Source organism: Zootoca vivipara, chromosome 7 (genome assembly GCF_965207765.1).
Source record: "Zootoca vivipara chromosome 7, rZooViv2.hap1.1, whole genome shotgun sequence".
NCBI classification, from domain to species: domain Eukaryota; kingdom Metazoa; phylum Chordata; class Lepidosauria; order Squamata; family Lacertidae; genus Zootoca; species Zootoca vivipara.
The window spans coordinates 63,784,716-63,806,492 of NC_142590.1; the positions used below are offsets into that span (position 1 = coordinate 63,784,716).

At 44.9% G+C, this 21,777-nt stretch overlaps 1 protein-coding gene across 12 annotated transcripts in view; it reads right to left on the bottom strand.

Moving 5' to 3' along the window:
* Positions 1-21,777, bottom strand: part of NAV1 (neuron navigator 1) — a 275,085-nt gene that overhangs the window by 31,035 nt on the left and 222,273 nt on the right. The window lies entirely within an intron of this gene.

Below are 21,777 nucleotides of genomic sequence, written 5' to 3' on the forward strand. Positions count from 1 at the left end.
ATCAGTGCGTATTTTGCAAAGTGCTCAGATGCAGAAACTGAGATTTTCAGCTCAGCTGCATCTTGGAACAAGACAGAGCTGGAAAAGAGTGTTGGTCATAAACAGTCGGACCTTGGGGCATCCCAGAAGGAGACTTGGGGTCATAGTAAGAATGAGGACTGGATGCCAACCCTCTCACATGGGACAGGGGTCCAGGAACACCATGAACAGGAAGAAGCTTCTTTCCTATGTGGAGGGTCTGTGAGGAGCAGGTGCATGGGGGAAGGAGGAAGAACCCGGATTTTTTTTAAAAAAAGTAAAATAAAATACTTCATTCATGTCACCTGGCACTTTGCACTCAAGAATAAATAGTGTAGACCATTTCAAATAATGACAGAACCATGTCTGATAGGCAGTTCCAGTGTCCAAGAATTTCCTGGGGAGTGGGGGGGGGATCCTTTGTACAAAGGTACCGTAAGCAACAATGGTTGTCAAGCATGGGACCTTATTTAGCATGGCAATTTGGAAGAAATCAAACTATCTGATCACTACAAAAGACTTTGCAGCCCTACTAATCAGTTCTACATGAACAATTGTCACTTTGCCCAATTTTCATAAAATTATCCAGTTTTCCTGCTTTATTCCAGCCTTGATGCTAGCACATAGCTGGATGAGTAGCTTGCCAGACAAACCGTGTAAGCCACCCAGTATACAGTGGGACCTCGACTTACGAAGTACTTGACGTCCGACATTTTCGACTTACGAGCGGAAAAAGTGGCTGCGCACTTGCGATTTTTTCGACATCCGAACGGAAAACCCGTTTGCGGCCAGATGCGGTTTCCTCGACGTACGAATTTTTAGATGCGGTTTCCTTGACTTACAAATTTTTCCGTTTCCAATGCATTTCTATGGGAAACTTGACTTACGAAGTTTTTGACCTACAAATGTGCATTCAGAATGGATTAAATTCGTAAGTTGAGGTCCCACTGTATATATGTGAGTGGGACTTGTACAAATTTGTTGCAAGCTACTAAATGTTTTGCACATATAGTTGCTTCACTTTGAACCCAGTAGCTGAAGCTTTCTAGAAGATGGACTTTATTTTTATTTTTAGCAAGGAGCAATCTGGTAGAAATTGAAAGGTGGGGTTAAGTGACAGACAGTAACAGAACCAGAATGTGCTATAACAGGAACCATTGGCCACATGGGCACAAAAGTTCAGTGCCTTCATCAACATGGAGCATTTTTGTAGATCTTGCTTGGATGCATTTTAACACATGACAATCATGAGGACTAGAACACTGTTTATAATGAAAGTATTTTTGAGAATACTTGCCACATATGAGATTTTGCATCAGATGCAGAAACCCCAAAATGTTATCTAGGTTATCTACTAAGTGACCCCTAGTCTGTTGTCAGTCCTCTTATGAATGCCCAAATGAGCTCTCATTAACCATGATCTGTGTTAGCTCAGGAGATGTCTGCAGGTAATTCAGCTAATTCAGCAGCCAGCGGAAAGGGATCTAGTTAAAAATGCCTTCCTTTGTACTGCTATTGGGAGCAGAACAACATCTCAGAGCAAGTTAGCAGCCCTGCATATATTGCACCTGATTACTTTACACATCTAGCACCAGCCAAGGAAATAGGAAAAAGAGAGAGCAAAGTCTTTCCCCAAGATAGGTGTTGAAGCAGGAGACTGGCAGATGCTAATCCAGGCATTACCGAATGTCTACACTGTGACATTTATTGTGAGCTGCTGCCAATGTCAGCCAACAGCCAGGCTGTAAAGTGCACCGCAGGGAGATCATTTAAGAAAGCTGAAGGGATTGGCTTGGTTTTGAATGGCACAGTTACTATCAGTCCTTAGCACCTGCTGGTATGGAGAACTTCTAGAGAGAAGGAGGGGCTTGTTGTTCTGTTTGTTACTGATGCTGAGATGGCTCAGTTGGTAGAGCATGACACTCTTAATCTCAGGGTCATGGGTTTGAGCCCCACGTTGGGCAAAATATTCCTGCATTGCTGGAGGTTGGACTAGATGGTCCTCGTGGTCCCAATGCTGTAATTCTAAGTTGTGTATTTTTCTGTTTTTATTTTGTAACCTGCCCTGTGATCGTCAGATGAAGGATGGCATAGAGAGAGAGAAAAAAAGTAAGATCTGAGAACCCAAGAGTGTTTATGGAATGTCTGGATGTTAAGGCAAGAGAGTGTGAGCCAGAACCGAGTGAACGCTGTTATCTCCTCACCCTTTCCCCTCCATCTTAGCTTTGCTGAGCTTGCCCAAATACAGCAACTTTCATTCTCCAGGCAAGAGGGCAGGATTTACACCCTTCATGTAATGGCACCAGTCCCAGGCTGCATCACTCCCTTGCTCGCTTCAGCCACATACAACAAGCCCCCAATGTGGGCTGCTCACATTCACCTATTTCGTGACTCGATTTACCCAGAACAATCAATCCAGCGCCAGGCAAGAAAGCATCTCCAAGGACAACAAGAGAAGGAGGGTGCAAAGAAGGAGCTTGGGAGGCCACTCATCCAAAAAGCATCTCTCATATGCCTTAATGCCATCCACAGATCCTTGGTAGCAGCTGCAGGTCACACTCACCCAGAGACATACCATCTTTAAGTACTCAACCATTAAACAGATGGTTTGTGCTGGGCTGGATTGGGGGGATAGGAGAGTATTTATAGAACTGTGGGGAAGGGGGAGAGTTTAAAATTTTTGAGAAACACCTGGTCTGGAAAGGAGCAGCAGCCAAAATAGCCAAACCTCAAGCTGATGCTCAGAAAGAGGGGGGCTGGATAAGGTGGTTGGTTGTAGTCTTGTGTTGTACATTTTAAAACTATCTATCCATCAGTTGTTTCTATTCAGCAGTTATTTCTCATTACTGAATCTAAATAATGGGGAAAGGCATGCCTGCTACCTGTAAACAAGCTTTTGTTGCTGCTTTGCTTCAAAGCTTAAAATCATTAACATAGCCTGTCCAAAAGTGGGTGGCAACAAAAGCTATGTGGATGATGTTGCTAAGTGAGCCATGTTTCCTTGGTCTCCCTTCGTGAACATTTGCCACCCAAGGATTCCATGAAGAGTCCCAGTCAAGTTCAGTCTGAACTAGAGCAAACCCTCCCTCGTCGGCAACAGCTGCCCGCTCTTGCAGATCCCAGTCTCTCTCACGTTCGTTTCCAAGGATGAATGCAGGAGCAACTGGGGAGCCGCTTGCAGAGATTTTGCAACAGCACCGCGAGGCCTTCCGGAAACGTGGGTGGGCAAAGGGGCAAGCTAAGAGAAAGCCATCCGCCTCCCACCCAGCTCCTTAACGTGACACTTCCAGCCTGTACAGAAACAGAGGGTGGAATGTTCTAACAGACCAAGCATTTCAACTTGTCAGATGAAATGTTCCCTCCTCTCCTTACCCCATGCGCTGTTCTGAGGTTCTCCTGACTCTCCCAGAGCCAGTTTCCAGAGGAGGGAGGGAACCCCACTGAGCATGGCTTCCACTGACAGAGCTCCTTCAGTGAATCCCACCCAGCGTCTTAATAATAAAGGCTTTGTTTCTCTCCAAAACTCCCTGTTGTTCTGCTATGTCTCTCCCCTGCCCCCATCACAGCTCTGCCTGTTGCTCTCCAGCCCTGTTTTTTCTTACTCCACTGCCCTTTTCGACCCCTATTCTCTTAACTAACACCCATTCCTCCCCCGGCTCACTAGGAAATCACAATGGTGTGTAGAAGATGTGAAACAACACACACACACACACACACACACACACACACCTCTAAGTTATTATTCACAGCCCATGACCAGGGTGGAGAACCTCAGGCTCCTCCAGATGTTGATTGTCTCCCGAGACAGGCAGATGCCAACCACTCCTGTCAACCCCAGCCAGCAGAGTCAGTGGTCAGCGATATTGGGAATTGTAAGAAAAAATTGGAGGGCTAAAAGTTCCCTACCCTGCCTGTGGAGGAGGAGGAGGCAGAACCACTATCTCTAAAGAGAGAGGAGACTCAGCTCTTGCCTGTAGGAAATAAAACATCCATGCTGATCAACAATTACTTCACCCCTCCCCAAATGCTACGTTGCCCACCCCCTATGGAACAAAATGAGTCTTGTTGGCACACATACTGCAGCTTTGGGTTGTGGAGCAAGACTGAAGAGGGTGGATACAGCAGCGGATCACATTTTACTTGCTCTCCAGGGCTCTTTAACACTCTGCAGCCAAACAAAGTCAGTATATTAACAAAGACTCAGTACTCAAGTCAAGGCCAAATTGTGAGCAACTAAACAAGAACATGGAGACATCTTGATTCTCTGAAACGCTACCAAAGTTCTGCCGTCACTGGATGCAAACTCCTGAACCAAACAAAAAACATAACTCCCTCTGCTCCCCCACCCCATCAATCAGCATAATGACACAGTCTGACTGTTGTAAGTCTCCTTTGGGCTGTTCTGCTTCTTCCCAAGTTTCAGTTTGGCTCCATGAAAAGTCCTAATAGGCCCTAGCAAAGGCAAGGCTTAACTCTCTCTCTCTCTCTGTCTCTCTCTCTCTCTCTCTCACACACACACACACCTCTAAAAAAATTACAGATTTGTAGGTCATAGCATAAGATTGGTAAATTAAGCTGTATATACAGGGAGGATTAATAAGAGAATGGTAATTATTTATTGCTTTTGCAGCCTCCCCATCCACCAACTACCATAACCCTTATAGCTTGCAAGGCCTTACTGTCACAATTGCAGCCAGATACATTTACTTTACCAGAAAATGCAGCTTGGGTATCTACAAAAACAAAAACTTTCTGTTAGCAAGTTAAAATTTGAGCAAGAGCTCCTCAGGCTACTTCACTCTTTATCATTAGTTCACGCTTATGTGGGTTAAGCCCCACCACTGAAACAATAAGGAAAGGAGCTTCCAGAGAAGGGTGCTGCTGGTAAATACTTGTGGTTTTCTTTGGGATAACTAGGAAGGAAGACCAGAGACAGCTAATGGCATCCTCCAGTCTCAGCAATGGAAGCAATTTTTTCTAGCAATGCCCCAGCAGGCCATGTGGAAAAGCTCATCTTTTAAGCTGTCAATCAAGCCATCTCAAGTGAAGAATGCTACTCGGTCACTGCGTTACTCTGGTGCTTTAGGCTGGAGTGGCATCTGCCATTTCTCCCTGAGGTCCATCTTCCCAGCAATTGAGGGACCCAGAGGGCATCCCCAGAACAAACTGGAATGTAGCTCCTTCCATCAGGATCAGCAAAGGCCCCTTTCAGGTCACTGCTTGAGTGGGTCAGTAGTAGCCCCTTAGGCCAATTTAACAAGTCTAGACAAGGTCTGGGGTGGAGGAACAACAAAGGGGACAAATGCCCGCTTTGTGAATGAAAAAGGGGAGACCAGGAAAGAGAAAGAAATATACCCCCCCCCACCAGTGTCAATTCCAGCTGTCATAGGCCACAATGTATGCACTCCTCTGCGGTGCTTTAGTCAACAAACAACACATCAGTTGCTTGTTTCCAGAGATATCTGGATGGAATTCGTATGCTCTCATTCATATTGTTGTGAGGTTTTCTGGGGGTGAGGGTGGAGGGTAGGCTGTATTCCTGAGTCCCTTCCAATTCCTGGATCCAGCAGGGATTCAACTGCTGAATAAGCCAGGGAAGGGCCATAATGCCCCCCAAAGTATGGATCGTCCAAGGCTGTGGCTATGGGAGAAGCAAGAACCTCTTAGGGTGTTAATGCTGTCAGCCCCTTCATTGTAGGCTCAAGTTGTATATTTGTGTAAATAAACCATAGATCATAATGACACCCCAGTCTCCACTGTCCCTCATTCCAAGGAAACCAAACCCTGGGTAAAATGCCTGGAACCCATTGTGTCTTGCACCACTCAGAGATTAGGGTGGTACAAAACAATATCTAATCTAATCACATCTCATAAGAAGAAGTATGTAACAAAAGGACATGGAAGGTGTGGAATGTGTGACATGCTTTAAACTGAGCGATACACACGAGTGAGGAAAATATAAATGATCAAGAGCTGCTGGTGGCTTGGGAGATAACAGTCAAGGAAACATCAGTGGGTGGCAGCCCTGTTGCGACAATGATTTTTACATTTCAGTAATGTCTGCGCAGAGTTACGATGCACAGAGGAGCCAGTGAATGGCATGCAGAGGAGTCGATGGCTGCTCACCGAAGTTCCATAAAGCAAATGAAAAGTCTGCAGAAAGCTAATAGGGTGGCACAGAAGAGTTTTGAATTTGGTGTCCAGATGTTAGAACGGAGATGGAAATGATGTGTAAGGAAGAAGGAACAGAGATTCCATAGGATCATAGGATATGTTCTCTATTAGTTAGACGGATATCAGATTTTGTTCACCCCCACTGAGAGTTCATGGTCAGGAAAAATAAAAAAATTCCCTTTTATATCTATGGTGCATCTATTTTTGGAATATTGCGTGCAGTTCTGGCCACCCTATCTCAAAAGATTATCAAACAGAAAAAGCTATAAGGATAATGGAAAATCTTGTTTATGAAGAAATGCTTTTTATTTGGGAAGTAGAAGATGACTATGGAGCATGATTCTAGTTTATGAAATATAACTAGTAAGTTCACATCTGCAATGAATGTCGGAAAGGAGCTTTGCTGGCTGGTCTTCCATTTGCTGTTGACTTAGTTGGCCCGCTGTTACAAAGTGGTGAGGTAAACTTGGGCTAGGCAGGTTTATTTATTATTTATTATTATGTATTGGTTGCATTTACATATATCCTGCCCTTCTTCCCAAAGGAAGCCAGAGTGGCAAATCCAGGATGCAGAGTAGCATCAGTATTAGACAAATTCATGGTACATAGTCTACTTGGCTACTCATGTTCAATGGCAGCATACCTTTCGGCCACCAGATATTGTGTTCCAACAACACTGGACAGGTATCATGTCCTTTTTGGAAGCTTCCCAGTGGCACTGGTTAGTGGCATCACTATGGGAAGACATGCTAAACTAGATGTGCTTTGAGGTAATTATAGGTGCTAATTTTCTGACAAAGAATATGTGGCTTTAACAATTTAATATCTCCATGGCAGGTGTAGCTTTTCTCTGCATGGTACTATAAAAGGAGCAACAACTCTACTGGGGAAGAGGGGAAACAGTAAAGCAATGTGTCTTTTAATACAGAATGTGAATAGTAAAGGCTCATCCAGGCTTCGTTTTGCACTGCGAATTCCAGGCACAGGTCCATGCTAAAGAGTGGGTTATTTTTTTTCTTCCTTTCCGAATTATTTTTATTAATTTTCCAAATTATTACAAACCAAACCAAATTAAATTAATTCAATATAATTTCTTAAAATCAGGCTTCCTGCTCCTGTTCCAAACATATCACCATCATTATTTGGTTGGAGAATGGATGGCGGCTAATGGATTTAAGTTGAATCCTGACAAGACAGAAGTACTGTTTGTGGGGGACAGAGGGCGGGCTGGTGTGGAGGACTCCCTGATCCTGAATGGGGTAACTGTGCCCCTGAAGGACCAGGTGTGCAGCCTGGGAGTCATTTGGTTTGTATGACAGCTGTCCATGGAGGCACAGGTCAGTTCTGTGTCCAGGGCAGCTGTCTACCAGCTCCATCTGGTACGCAGGCTGAGACCCTACCTGCCTGCGGACTGTCTCACCAGAGTGGTGCATGCTCTAGTTATCTCCCGCTTGGACTACTGCAATGCATGGGGCTACCTTTGAAGGTGACCCGGAAACTACAACTAATCCAGAATGCGGCAGCTAGACTGGTGACTAGGAGCAGCCGCCGAGACCACATAACACCGGTCTTGAAAGACCTACATTGGCTCCCAGTACGTTTCCGAGCACAATTCAAAGTGTTGGTGCTGACCTTTAAAGCCCTAAACGGCCTCAGTCCAGTATACCTGAAGGAGCGTGTCCACCCCCATCGTTCTGCCCGGACACTGAGGTCTAGCGCCGAGGGCCTTCTGGCGGTTCCCTCACAGCAAGAAGCAAAGCTACAGGGAACCAGGCAGAGGGCCTTCTCGGTAGTGGCACCCGCCCTGTGGAACACCCTCCCATCGGAGGTCAAGGAGATAAACAACTACCTGACATTTAGAAAACACCTAAAGGCAGCCCTCTTTAGGGAAGTTTTTAATCTGTGACATTTTATTGTATTTTAATCTTCGCTGGATGCCACCCAGAGTGGCTGGGGACACCCAGCTGTATGGGTGGGGTACAAATATATCATCATCATCATCATCATCATCATCATCATTTCCTCACATTGCCGCATCATTTCTTATTCTTCGGCATCCTTCACTTGCTGTTAAACCATTCTTCCAACTGGCTGCTTTTTTTCACCTTACAAACAGCACCTCTGTTACAGCTTATAAATAAGTAATCCTTTTCATGTGTGAAGTCCTTCATATCCATTCTCAGCTGAATCAGAGCAAACATCAATCTGTGGAATATCTGGTTTTTGTTTGCTCCAATTCAGCCATAAAATGTGAACTTTCCTGGAGAAAGCACTAGGACAAAAAAAAAGAAAACAGCTTGGACATGTAGCTTTAAAGCCCAGTCCTGTGCCTAGAAAAGTGGCGCAAACGAAAACTTGGATAAGCCCTTAGACTAGACAGAATGCAACTATGAGCACACTTGAAACAAGGGAGAGAGAAAATAGAAAGACATTTGCCATAACTAGAAGTGATAGACCAGAATTCTGTAGAGATCAATACAAAAGAATGTGAAGCAGTACCATAGGCTCCTCATATAGTATGTGAGATGGAAGCCTCAGTTCCATGTTAACACCGAGGCAGACCTGACAGCACCATGGAAACAGCATCTAGGAGCCAACCTTGTCTGGTCAAAGGGGAGAATTAAATGTAGCAAATCCCACCTTCCTTCCACCTGTGACTCCCACAGGAGGAAATTATGCAAGAAAACAGTGGATGCTAGAGCTTGTCTTTCCCACTGCATCTCTCTGTCTAGGACATGTTCTTTAACTGAGTGGAGATTATTACAAAGATCATAGTAATTATTCAGTGGCCTTGGATCGCCTCCAATGAAATGTCTTTACCCTCCTGCTTGCAGTGACACACATCACTGTTGAACGCTTTCATGTTTTTGTTTTTGTTTTGTTTAGTCGTGTCCGACTCTTCGTGACCCCATGGACCAGAGCATGCCAGGCACTCCTGTCCTCCACTGCCTCCCGCAGTTTGGTCAAACTCATGTTCGTAGCTTCGAGAACACTGTCCAACCATCTTGTCCTCTGTCGTCCCCTTCTCCTTATGCCCTCAATCTTTCCCAGCATCAGGGTCTTTTCCAAGGATTCTTCTCTTCTCATGAGATGGCCAAAGTATTGGAGCCTCAGCTTCACGATCTGTCCTTCAAGTGAGCACTCAGGGCTGATTTCCTTAAGAATGGATAGGTTTGATCTTCTTGCAGTCCATGGGACTCTCAAGAGTCTCCTCCAGCACCATAATTCAAAAGCATCAATTCTTTGGCGATCAGCCTTCTTTATGGTCCAGCTCTCACTTCCATACATCACTACTGGGAAAACCATAGCTTTAACTATACGGACCTTTGTCGGCAAGGTGATATCTCTGCTTTTTAAGATGCTGTCTAGCTTTGTCATTGCTTTTCTCCCAAGAAGTGGACATCTTTTAATTCCGTGACTGCTGTCACCATTTGCAGTGATTAGTGGTCACTAATCTTGTCTTAGAGATCCATGCCATTACTAGTAGCTAGAGCTTCTTCACTCACAATATTTCCACGGCTGCATGGTCACTACCTGGCACTTCCTTAAGATTGTTATATAAAATAGGCAGCTTTGGTCCAAGGTCAGTTTCTTAATGACGCATGTTTGTCCAAGTAAAGGAACAGCCCAGCTAGATTACAGGGCTTGCAAGTAGGAAAACCAGACATACAGATGGCTAACTGAGTCTCAGATGTACTTACATGTAGTATGAATGCACAGTGGCAGGGAGAAAATTGCTAGCCTAAGCTGTTCATCCAGAACAGAAAAGCATCTGCAAGCCATAAAGTCTAAATTTCAACTTAGCCTTGGAATGGGAAAGTATTGATGCTCTATTAGTGTGAATGCTAGGAGTGTGTAACTGATCGGTGCTGGGACGAAATGAGGGGAAACACTCTGCAAGCAGTATTAAGGACAGCCTCAACTTCTACAGTCATACCTCTGGTTACGTTTGCTGCAGGTTGCGTTTACTTCGGGGTTCCACCGCGTGCGCATGCACAGAAGCGTTCTGCGCGCTTCACGCATGGGCAGAAGCGCTACTCTGGATACATACTTTTGGGGGTGAGAACGGCACCCCAGAATGGATCAAGTACGTATCGAGAGGTACCACTGTAGATTAGAGGCTTTTCTCCTCTTTGAAACTTCAGCTGTTCCCTTTCAACACAGATCGATTTAGCCCTGGTTTATAATTACAGTGGTACCTCTGGTTACGAACTTAATTACATCCCTACTTAAACAGTGTGATGGATCAGACTATATTCCAATCCAATTTCACATGGATACATTTTATAGAGGTAAAGTTTGGTCCCTGAAATTTGTCTGAAAACAGGCAGCAGAATTCATGCCTACAGTCTATTTCTGCCTTAAAAATCTAGGGCAGAGGCACAATGTAAGAACTAATGCACTCCAAAACAAATACCGTATTTTTCCATGTATAAGACTAGGTCCCCCCTCCTAAAAAAATAATGTCCAAAATTTGGGGGTGTCTTATAGACAGAAAAATACGATAGTTTGTAGCAAAGAAAGACAGGATGAGGGATGAGGCACCTGTAATACTACTATTCTATCATTAATAGACCTGGAAGAAAAATTTCACTTTTGGTGCATCAGAAACCCAAGTCAGTTCTAACTTAGAGCAAGCTGAACATAATTTGTCCCTTTGAAATAAATAAATAAAATAAATAAATAAGTGTCCAAAAATACATTAAGGTCATGCTGCCTTCTCTTTGGCTGTGATGCAGCATGTTCTGGTTCCTAGAGGGAGAGAGGTCTTCTTCTTTGATGATCTGTCTTCTAATGCATCTCCCCCCAACCGTCTCGCCCTGGCCAAATGAAAAGCGGGACTGTCAGGCAGCCAGCTCGGATAGTCCGTTGAACACTGGACTGTTTGTATCTGCACCAACAACTGCAAGAACATATGGAGAGGGCGGCCCTCTTCCCACTGGGAAAAGCACCAAGATTATCAAGTCTTCCGGCTTCTGAGGGTCCTTGTTTGCAAACTCAGCTTGTTTGGAGCAAAGAAAGACAGGATGAGGGATGAGGGTGGGGGAAGCAGAAGATGAAGAAGTGAGGAAAAGGGATAGAACAAGGAGTGCAGTGTCCTCTTGTTCAAAAGCCCAGCTAGCCACCACTTACAACAGGAAGAGACTTAACAAAACCTGGGCCCAAACCTGCCAGGTGTTGCATTCCCACTGTTAGGGAATTTTATAAGGGGGGGGCACCCAAACAAGGCTTCATTTGGGAATCAAGATTGGCACAAATGCCCTCAAGGGGACCCCGTCTGATCCTACAACACCACTCTAGTATCGCACCAACACGAACTCCTCAAGATCAAGCCCTGTGTAATAAAGGCTCCCTCTCCTACCCTTTCTCTGTTGCCTGAGACTCTATGTAACCATATTTCTTTATGAATGAATACAGTGTATCTTTATTTCTAAATGAAACTCCCTTTTGCGACTCTGGCCAAGGGCTCTCAGGGATGCAGGGAACAGCCATAATCCTTTAAGCAAGAGGTCAGGTAGCCAGGGTGGTGCTCCTCTGCATATCCATAATCCATTCAGGTACCATCTCCTGTCATTCCCGACCCTCAGAAGCCAGAGGCAATACACACACCTGGACCCATTGTTTTTCCCTGCCAGGTACTCAAGGATCCCCTCCCAGATACTTACTGGTACTTGCTTATCAATGTCCTGGGACATCATGCATTGTTACCTTATGTTAATCCTGTTTACCTGTATGCTAATGCCCCTTGCACCTTCCCCTTTTCTGATGTTTTACCCTGTCACAAGTGATGTATGTATGATGCTTTCGATGTGCATTATGGGATGGTGGTGGGAACTCTTAAAAGTTCTTGCAGCCCTGTTCACGGTGTTCAGTCTGGCATTGAACCTGCTGCGCAGTAATAAACCTTGCTGTTTGCTCCGGATCATGGCTGGACTCCTTCCTTTTATACTCCGCAACGACCACAGGCCCTTGCCTGATGAGCTGGGTGGCTGAGCATTCTCGCACCCAGAATTTTGCCCTAACACCCAGTGAACTGTATAGAGGTGGGGATTAGTTAGGTCTTTGGAATATCACAACTCACTTTTATAAGCCACACTTGCACTACTAGTGGAACTCATTAGCACACCAGCACATAAGTCAATATCCTGCACTTTTAAGCTCCTACTGGAAATGGTTTTAACATGGTGTCCATACCTATTAAAGCAAGTAAGGTTCTTCTGTGCCCTTTGCAAGTCTCTAGGGGTACTTTTTTATGACATGCCATGTTCTCAACCACCATTCATTCTACTACTTGTCTCTGCTCTGCTCTTTCCTATTAAGACACCCTCAAGCTGAAAACTGTGAAGCAGGTAAGAAGGAAGCAACAGGACTTCAGCAGTATCTGTGTGATGCAACCCTTCCTTCCTTCCATCAATTCATTCATTCATTCATTCGCTTGTTTGTTTGTTAATTAATTAATTAATTGTGCTGTCTTTCATTCAAAGAACACAGAGCTGTTCACAACATAAAAATGCAAAATGAAAACACAAAATACATCATAAAACAAAACAGTAAGAATAAAGTAATTTGAATTGGGCATTCAAGCACCATTACATTTTCTTGAGGTTTAGAATGCTACTTACAGCCACCAGACTGGTTTGATGTAGGGGTATGGGGTGGAGGGCATCATAAAAGCACAAACACTGCTTTAATACAAACATGTTACAGCCTAGTTGATTGCTTTGACACAGAGTGTCACTAAGACAACATACTAAGTGAAAGTTCTGTTGCCCCTCCTTATGCCTCTGATTCTAGGTTCAGGTTCTGATTCAATAGGAAGAGACATCAATTTCCAGGTCTGGGAACTGAGAAGTATGATGGTTTGTTTTCTATTTACAAAGAGGCCAAAGGTTAACAGGCCATCTCAACAGTACAAAGAGAACCTTCTGCTGTCATTTTCTCACACTGATAAGCCCACACAATTTAAACACTAACTGAAAAAAGAATAGACATGAGCAAATAAAGGTGGACAAGCTTCTCTAGGAAACTATTTTTGTGCCAGGATGCAGTACTCCCTATTGGATTCAACAGCCATGCCATCCCTGACTTGAATGGAACAGGATTGCAGCCCTTACCAGCTTTTCCAAAAGGCTAGAATTTCCAACAGCTCATCTGGTCTTTTACTTTCATAACAAGAATATTTTTTGCTGTCTAATTTGGCATTTCACTGTGATTATGATGCTTGTCTTGCAAGGAGCATTTGTGGTCAGCTGGCTTTCCATACAAGCCAGAAAGTTACCCTATTTCTTCCTGAGGGAGAAAGGGTTGAACTGAGCAAGGTTATTGTTTCAAACAGCAAAGTGAAGCCACTAATTTCTAGGTGTAAAGATCCTTTTCTCTATGACACCTGGATGACCACATTGGAACATTATTCACTCTGCTGCTGACTACCTCAATAGCAAGCAGATGGCAGCGAACTGGCTAGAGAATGTCTGAGAGAAGAAAAATTATGATCAGAAAGGATGATCTAGTCAGCAGCCAAGAGCAAAGAAGGAAAGCATGCCAGAGCACACTGTAGACAATTATAGGTTGTTAATGACATGAAAATAAAGGACTGTTCATGATGGGGGAAAGGATGTGTATTTATTGTTGGATGCAAAAGAACACCACCAGCACTTTTTGGGCATTCAGCCTAAGCCAGATCAAAAACTCATGCACAACTGAAAGAAACAATTGTGATTGCAGGAACAGTTCTATTCAAAAATGTTTTTTTTAAATGTTAGGATGGGTTCTTCAACAGCTCCTGGTACAGAGGATACATATAAACTTCTTATAAATGCTCTAAGGAGCCATGTGCATAACTCCATGCACCATATTGGAAGCGTTTTCCTGCTGGCTTCCTCTTACAAAATGAGGTAATTTTGCTATGATATAAATCAGGGGTGGGGAACCTTTTTACTCCACAGGCCAGACCCTTATCAGGATCTGCCTCACAGGCCAAACTGGGCAGAACTGTCCACCTGTCAAAATCCTGGTCACTCTTTTCTGATCAGGCAAGTGGGAGCGGGAGGCTCACAAAACCCTTTACAAGTGTCCCCCTTTTATGGTCAGAGTGAAATGGAAGCATAAAGGTGAATTGGAGAGAGAGAGAGAGAGAGAGAGAGAGAGAGAGAGAGAGAGAGAGAGAGAGAGAGAGAGAGAGACTTGCCAAAACCTTTCAAATCACAGAGACCGGGAACTTAGAAGGGAAGAAGGAGGAGAAAAGGTTTTGCATGTCTCCTTCCTCTTCCCTTTTAAACCCCCAAATCTCCCTTCAATCTTGAATCTCCTCTCAACAGCTGGTGCATGGAGATTATATCCTGCTGCCTAGGCTTCAAGATCCTGTTCTCTACTGGGAACAGGATGGCATAGCCAATACAGGATTAAACCTAGTCCTCCCACCCCTCAGCTGATGTTACAGTGGCATCAGCTGCTAGGTGTGGTTTTGGGGGGGGGAAGCAACCTGGTGGACCAAATCAGACCCCCTTTCAACATGCAGGGCCAGTGGTACCGCACCCATGATAGAAACTTTCAGCTCAGCTTCAGTACTTCCACTGGCCACTTGAGAAAGGAAAGGAAAGCCATATATCATCCACAGCAGCTGAAAGCATTCAGAGTAGGGTGACATCTCATCTCTTTAAGGGGCTGAAATTCATTAGGGCTTGCAGTAGTTACGTCTGGCCCTAGGCCACGAATAGCTGTGGTTTGTGCTTAAAACTCCATCTAAATCATCTCTTTGATGCTCCTGAACACTGCAACATTGGGGGAATTTTGTTCTAAGCACCACATCAAATTCAGGAGGGCTGCTTATGAGACACTGAAACAAGGAGCAACAAGAGGTTTGGCAGAGCACAAGAGAGAAGACCTCCCCCCAAAAAAGATCCCAAAGACAGAGGGGCCACGAGAGCAAAATTATTTTGGCAGCTCAGGATAGAGCATAAACTCCTCCCCCTCTTTCCCTCCTTCCCACCCACTCTCTCCATTTCCCTGCTTGCATCCTTCCCTTGACCTCACAATCACTCTAGTGAGGGGGAGTCAGCCGTCTGCCTCATTACATGTCTGTGGTTTGAAGCCATTCTGAGTAAGCCAAGCTAATCTAGCCAGCAAATCCCATGGCGGCAAGGGGAAGGGGAACCCTATGGAAAGAAGTATTTGTGGGTGAGAGCAAGAAAGGGGAGGCTGCAATTCTCAGGGGGGGAAAAATGTGAATTAATTTGGCAGGAGCCCAGAGAGATCAGGCTCCTTACCGCAGAAAAAGGTTAGTGCAGACACAGCAAACTGTTATGGTCCTTCACCAAGCCTTCCCAACCGCTGGAACATTTTATCAATGTTCGGCATAAACATATAGGATTAGATACAATAGTTGTCGCTTTAAAAAATGAAAAAAAGTTTAGATTTTGATTTAATTAACAGAAAAGGATAAAACGGACATTACTAAATAGAAAACTGCTGTGGTTGGGAAGAGGTGCGTGCACACAAACTCACAAGGCATTGATTTCTGGGTGGTTGGATACATTTTATCAATATGACCATCTATTGGACTTTTGCATAACTCCCATGTTCTTAGCCATCAGGCCAAGTGGGTGGGAAAGGGATAGTCAGAGGCATCACATTCTATTTAATATGACCAGACGGATAATTTTTTCTTGCTTTGAGTGAATCCAGATGGCTCAAGAATTAGAAAAGGCAAGACCTTATATGCGGCCCTGAATCTCTCCCTATGCTGATTCTGTTATGCTATTCTCATGGCGGGACACATTATCATACAAACTTATCTGTTTAAAACAGATCAAATCTGGTTTTGATTTAATTTGCAAAAGCAAATTAGTTTCAGCAGTTTTTAGTACTCCAAGGCCAGCTAACAATTAATAACAACTAGTTAGGAGCAATAAACAAAACTTACCAAAACAACAAATGAAATGTATCAGACAAGCAGGGTCAATAAAAACAAAGCAACAACAGACTAAATCTACTCAAATTATATATATATATATATTTAATGCCTGGAGAAATTAAAATTCAACACGAGGTGAAGGACAAGACAAGTATGCATCAGGCAAGTCTTCCTGGGGGAAAGAAGCCCCAAAGTTGGGGTGCCACAACATAGAAGGCCCCTTCTGCAGATACCATGCACATCACCTCATAAGTCAGTGGCACCCAAACACCCCTCCCACCTATTCAAAGGTGATGTCAGTCAGTGTTAGAAATGGAGGTATGAAAGCCAGGAGCTAATCGGCACCTTAAATCTAGGTTATGGGCGCAACAATGGAATGTCTAGATGCACTTTTTTTATAACAACAATACAAAGCAGAAAATGAACGAACTGCAACTAAAACACTATGCTCATTTTTTACATGGTCTAGTCCAGGCATCCCCAAACTGCGGCCCTCCAGATGTTTTGGCCTACAGCTCCCATGATCCCTAGCTAACAGGACCAGTGGTCGGGGAAGATGGGAATTGTTGTCCAAAATATCTGGAGGGCCGAAGTTTGGGGATGCCTGGTCTAGTCCTTCCCCTGCCCACCTTCTTAATATTCTTTAGAGCACGGGTGTCAAACTCAAGGCCTGCGGGCCAAATCCGGCCCGCCAGACCTCGTCATGTGGCCCGCCGAGCGCCCCAGCCAGCGGGACCCAGCAGCAGGACCTTGCTGCTGAAGTGCCGCGCCGACAAACAGCTGGGGCCGGGGGGGTAGAAAGGCGGCCGTAGCAGCGCTGCGTGGAGCGCCCCGAGCCACAGCAGGAGAAGGAGGAGGCAGCTTGCCGGGTCAGCGCCCAGCAGCGCCGCACGGAGAGTCCCGAGCCTCTGCGACACAGCAGTGCTCTGTAGCACTTTGAATCCTCCTCCTCCTGCCACGGCTCGGCGCCTGGAAACGGCTGCTGCTGCTGCTGAATCACAGACAAAGCACCCAGCAGCGCCGCGTGGAGGAGGAGGAGGATTCAAAGTGCTACAGAGCACTGCTTCGTCCCAGAGGCTCGGCACTCTCCATACGGTGCTGCCGGGCACCGACCCAACAAGCCTCCTCCTCCTCCTCTTGCCTCACCTCCTCCTCCTCCTGCCGCGGCTCAGCCTCATGAACGTGAGCTCAGCAGCGGCTCAGCCTCATGAACGTGCAACTCTGAGGCTTTACACACGTCTGCTAAAACGGACACCCGCTGCCTCACGCTGCACGGGAGATGCTTTTTGCCTTCACACTCTTTTCTGGCGCTGAATCAAGGCGGCGACCCCCCCTTCCCTTTCTTTCTTCCTCTCTCTCGTTCTTATTCTTTCTTTCCCTCTCCTTCCTTCCTTCTTTATCTCTGTCTTCTCTCCGTCTTTCTTTTTCTTTCCTTCTTTATTCCCTTCCTTCTTTCCTACTCTTCTTTCTCTCCCCTCTTTCTTTCCTCTCTCCCTCCTGCTCCCTCTTTTCTTTCTTTCTTTCTTTCTTTCTTTCTTTCTTTCTTTCTTTCTTTCTTTCTTCCTTACTTCCTTCCTTCCTTCCTTCCGTCCTTCCCATCTTTCTTCCTCTCTCTCATTCTTATTCTTTCTTTCCCTCTCTACTTCCTTCCTTCTTTCTTTCTCCCTTTCCGTCTTCTCTCCCTCTTTCTTTTTCTTTCCTTCTCTCCCCTCTTTCCTTCCTCTCTCCCTCCGCTCCCTCCTTTCTTCCTTCCTTCCTTCCTCCCTCCCTCCCCCTCTCCTCAGAAACATAGGATTCTGCTTTATACTTCTGGCCCTTAAACCCTGGAACCAGGAGAGCAGCTCCAGTGAGTCAACCTCAGCCAGTCCCTTTGGTGAAGGGTGGTGGCTCACTGGCAGAACATCTGTCCTGCATGCAGAAGGACCCCAGCATCTCCAGGTACCAGTAGCTCTGCAAAGCTCCTGCATGAAACCCTAGCGAGCCTCCACCACCCAGTGCAGTTACCAAAAATCATTTTTCAATAAATTGTACAATAATTGTACATTTGAATATCTACTTGCCATTATTCTGACTATGTTTCTGCTTTCAGAGCTAGTTATTACTTACATTATTACAAAAAACAGTAATAATTGAATGCAGTGACAATAATTTATGATAATAAAGAGTGGACACATAGTCCTACAGATACAACTGGCCTTTTGAGGGTGACCAAACTGCTGATGCGGCCCCCGATGAATTTGACTTTGACACCCCTGCTTTAGAGGGTCTCTTCTCCAGTGTTCAGAGAGTAGCTGGAAGTGGGGAGGCAGAAAAAAGTCCTCCTTTCCTTTTTACTCTGCAGTTTTAATCTGAAATCTTAGGTGCAGTACTGCACCCAGAGCTCAGAAACTGCTCGCGCTGATGAAATTCCCTGTCGCAAAATGCACCTAGAACAATGGGAGTTTCGAACACTGATGTCAGTATATTGGCAGGTCTGTAGTACTTCAGGTATCTGGGCACCAAGCCATATAAACTCTGAATTGTATTCGGGAAGAAGCCACCAGCCCATGCAGATGTTTCATAAATGACAAGATGTCTTGCCTTTCTCTGGTCCCCAATCTTTCCATAATCCTGGAATGCTTTCCCTGTCCACCTACCCAAGTCCCACCCACCCCACAAATGCAACCTAGCTTTTCCTCAGCTTGTTCTAAGCAAAAGCATTTTGGTGGGGCAGAATCCAGCAGCACCCTTCCCTTCTTGAGCCTCGTGAAGTAATGGCAGCCACCATTAACTCAGTAAAAGTACAGCAGCCACATAAAGTGGGCCAGTATGAGCCTTGTATGGCAGCTGTTGCGAATGGGTAGGCCAAGAATGAATAGTGAGCTTGCCTAAGGCTACCAGTTGAGCTTGTGGCTTAGGTGAGATATAAAAAAACAACAACAAGGGCTTCCTGGCCAACAGCTCAACCCCTTAGACACTAGACTTACAGCAGCAGGTTAGCATGGGAGGGTAGTTCTGCAACAGGGATAAAGGGGCCATCTGTTGCTTCTGCAACTGGAAGGAGTGGGGAGGTCTCATGAACTCAGGGGAATTCCCCACAACAGTGAACCGGCTCCCTCACATTATTGCACGCAGCCACCAGCACACTCCCTTATGGTGAATATGACCCTGAGCAACAGGAAGGCAGCATTTACAGCTGCGACCCTTTTGCTGTCTGGCACATACTGAAGCCAAAGCCACATGGGCAGCCTGCATATGGAGAAAGGGATAAGACTAACATTTCCTTAAAGAGCATAAATTATCAAGGGGTGGGTGGGCCAATAGGAAGGACGGGGACAAAAAGCTCATTTACAAGCTCTTGTTTCTAGGCTCCAGATTATTTCCCTTCAGTGTATTTGCCTTTTTCATTTCAAAACAAAAGGGCAGAACCCACAGCGCTGCCTGGCTTAACAGGCTGCTCCTTAATGAGGACCAACTGTGGGGGAAGTGTTGACTCAGCCTTTTGTCGCCCAGCCACATTTTGCTAAATGTTACAGCCGCCCACTCACTGCCCCCACCCAGGTAGTCTGTGGAAGTACAACCAAAGTTGGGGACAAATCCAGCTATATGCACAGCAGAGAGGAAGTAGTTCTGAGCGCTGCAAATGGGCTCCCCAAGCATCTCCCCCAGCTCCTTGTTCAGAATAAGCAGGGCCTTTTAAAGTCACAAACATTTTACCCCTTTATCCCTTTACTCAAGAGGAGTTCTAGTCTCCATTCATTGAAAAGAAAATGACAACATATTCCTTTCCAGGTTTTCTCATGTCCTCACTACAGGAAGAGATGTAAAATTCTGTCTTAAGAAAATGCTGCTTATTAAGTTTCTTTCTAGGAATGTCTGCTTCAGCATTAGCAACCAGCTTACTCAGCCTCTATTCTAGCAGTTAACTAGAGTAGCCTGTCATTACGGTAACCAAATGTAATAGAGGACAGTGTTCCCACACCTTTAGTAATTGTCAGCAGAAGAGAATTCTTCTACCATTACATAGTTACATTATCACGCAGAAAGGAACCTACCAGGAAACTGCCTTGCAACATCACAGTATTTCCATCTAGACCAATACTGTCTAGTCTCCAGGATCATGGCAGAGGCCTTTTCCATCACTTGCACTACCTGATCCTTTTAACTGGAGGTGGCAGGGACTGAACCCAGAACCCTTTGCTTTCAAAGGATGTGATCTCTTCCACTGAGTTGTGGTTCCTCCCAACTTCTACGCATTTGCCTGCAAAGGCAAGCAAAAGTTTGAGAGAGAAAGCTACCAATAACACTGAGCACTCCGGAAAACAAAACCAGGGTAGCTCAGCTGATTAGAGCATGGTGCTGAAAATGCCAAGGTTACAAGTTCGACCCCCATATTGGGACAGCTGCATATTTCTGCATTGCAGGGGGTTGGACTAGATGATCCTCAGGGTCCCTTCCAACTCTACAATTCTATGATATAAAAGACAAAAGATTGCACTACCAGAAATGGATGTTACTGCAGGCCCTTTTTAGAGATAATTGTATTGATTAACATGTTACCCTTTAGTTCTCTTGCTTACAAAATACACATAGACTTTATTAAACAAAAGTGTCTGTCTGGTTCTTGGGCCTGGTTTATTTATGCAGCACACAGCAGTAGATGAGTCCTGTATGACCTAATACAACTGTCAGTGTAATTCTATATAGGACTGTTCAGAAGCAAGCCCTACTGAGTTCAGTGCGACTTACCCACAGATAAGTGTGTACATGATTGTGGTCTAAGTTTGCTGTCTCTTCCAACACTCCCATTTTAAGACTGTGACTCCTTTTGCTTAGTATCCTGTCTGATTAAGAGTTCTGGAGAACTCAAAAGCTTGTTAACTATTTTGTGGCATTTTATTGGTTCCAATAAAGGTATTGGCCAGCTGTGGATTTTGGAACACAGATTTCTTTACTTTTTTGTACATATGCTTTTGTGAAAGTAGATGTACACACAGAGAACAAATAAATTATATATGCCTTCTTTGGAGCAGCTAACTGCTCAATACGGAATCAGGAACATAGTCCCAATACTAAATTGTCATCCAACTTCCAGTTCTGTAGATGTCCCACAGATACATTTCATTTACCACTTTGGCCCTTTACTGGCTGATAACCAGGCCTAACTAAAGATTGCATTAACAGTTGTGTTCAAATGCAGAGCTGCTTCAATCATGGTGGGAGGTGCAAGTTGTCTGATTTTAACAGCAAAGGCAGGTGTGCAGGTAAAGAAGGTGTAACTTTACCCTCATTAACACCTTGAGTTGCCTGCGGTAAGAGAAGGCATCTAATAAATTTAATTAATAAAAGCCAATAAAATAAATTCCTTCCTTCTTTTTGTCTGCAAGCACTCCTCCTCAGCTCCAACAAGGGAAGTGACCCTGACTGAGTGAAAAATATTTGAGGCTGTGGGGAATAAATTGTAGGGGTAGGGTAAGTTCACCCGCATACTCCATTTGCTGTTAAAATCAGACCAACACCCCGTTTTCTATGCAGCTGAAGCAGTTCTATGTTATCAAACACATGGAACTGACATCATCATGTTTGATTTGGTCCTCAGATACCAATGTGCGCACTCCTTTGAGCTCATACATGTATGGAAGAGGGCAGCAGCCAGGAGCTCAGCCATATCTAAGGACTTAGGGTGCTGGACA